Here is a 1,762-nt window from a genome sequence, read left to right as displayed (position 1 = left end):
CAGAGACTTCTGTTCCCGGCTTAACGCACTGCTTCCTGTCAGAGAGGAAGTCTGTGATCCACCTGCAGGTGGAGTAGGGCACGTTCAGCTGGAAGAGCTTGTCCTGAAGCAGGGCAGGGATGATGGTGTTGAAGGCAGAGCTGAAGTCCACAAACAGGATCCTGGCGTAGGATGCTGGGGCGTCCACATGCTGTAGGGTGAAGTGGAGGGCCATGTTAACTGCGTCGTCCACAGACCTGTTGGCTCTGTAGGCAAACTGAAGGGGGTCCAGGAGAGGGTCTGTGATGGCTTTGAGGTGTGCCAGGAGCAGGCGCTCAAAAGACTTCATTACCACAGATGTAAGGGCGACCGGTCTGTAATCATTTAGTCCTGTTGGCCTTAGCTTTTTGGGCACAGCGATGATGGTGGAGGACTTGAGACAGGCTGGTACATGGCATGTCTCCAGGGAGGTGTTAAAGATGTTGGTGAACACCGGAGACAGCTGGTCAGCGCAGTGCCTGAGGGTGGCTGGAGAGACAGAGTCCGGCCCGGCTGCTTTGCGTGGATTCTGCCTCTTGAAAAGCCCATTAACTTCTCCCTCCTGAAAGGAGAGAGTCGTTTCTGTAGTATGGGTGGGGGATGGGGCCTCTTGGGTGGGAAGGGGTGGTTCAGGACAGTCCAATTGTCTTTCAAATCTACGGTAGAACTCGTTCAGGTCGTTGGCTAGGCGGGAGTCGTTAGTGGTGTGGGGCGCTCTGGGTTTGTAGTTGGTGATGTGCCTGAGCCCTTTGGCAGACAGAAGCAGCGTCGTTAGTAGAGAACTGGTGTTTTAGTGTCTCTGAGTACAGTCGTTTAGCCTCTCTCACCGCTTTGCTAAACCTGTTCTTCGACTCCTTGAATCTGTCTCTATCCCCACTCCTAAACGCTTCCTCCTTCTCCAACCTCAACCTTTTGAGCTTTGCTGAGAACCAGGGCTTGTTGTTGTTAAAGTTCACCCTGGTACGTGTTGGGATACAGCAGTCCTCACAGAAGCTGATGTACACAGCCTCTGTGAGTTCATCCAGACTATTGGTAGCAGTCGTGAACATATCCCAGTCAGTACAGTCTAAGCACGCCCGCAAATCTTCCACAGCCTCACTGGTCCACTGTTTAGATGTCCTCACAGCAGGTTTACAGAGTTTTAGTTGCTGCCTGTATGCACGAATCAGGTGGACCAAGGGAGTTCTGTGCGAGCCGAACAGCCCCATGACCCACAAGAGAAACATCCCCGCCAAATTCGAGCATTTGACGGGGTCTATCCGTGAAAAAATATTCACGTTTTTGAGTGCACATGCATTTCTGCTGCAAATGCCTCTGGAAGTTTCATGCCGTTCGTATGCCAATTGTGGCAACACGAAAATGACCCGTTTTCCCATTCCGAGGGATTTCTGTGCGACCCTAACAGCCCCGTGAGCCACAAGAGACACATCCCCGCCAATTTCTAGCGTTTCACGGGGTCTATCCGTGAAAAATATAGACGTTTTTGAGTGCACATGCATTTCTGCTGCAGATGCCTCTGGAAGTTTCATGCCGTTCGTACGCAATGTGGCAACACGAAAATGACCCCTTTTCCCATTCCGAGGGATTTCTGTGCGACCCTAACTAACAGCGCCCGTGAGCCACAAGAGAGACATCCCCGCCAATTTATAGCGTTTCACGGGGTCTATCCGTGAAAAATATAGACGTTTTTGAGTGCACATGCATTCCTGCTGCAAATGCCTCTGGAAGTTTCATGCCGTTCCTA

Source organism: Petromyzon marinus, unplaced genomic scaffold (assembly GCF_048934315.1).
Source record: "Petromyzon marinus isolate PM22_M1 ecotype Great Lakes invasive population unplaced genomic scaffold, UKy_Petmar_22M1.pri1.0 PM_G_Scaffold_61, whole genome shotgun sequence".
Classification (NCBI taxonomy): Eukaryota; Metazoa; Chordata; class Hyperoartia; order Petromyzontiformes; family Petromyzontidae; genus Petromyzon; species Petromyzon marinus.
The sequence above is the reverse complement of the archived record's forward strand: the minus strand, read 5'-3'. Positions refer to the sequence as shown.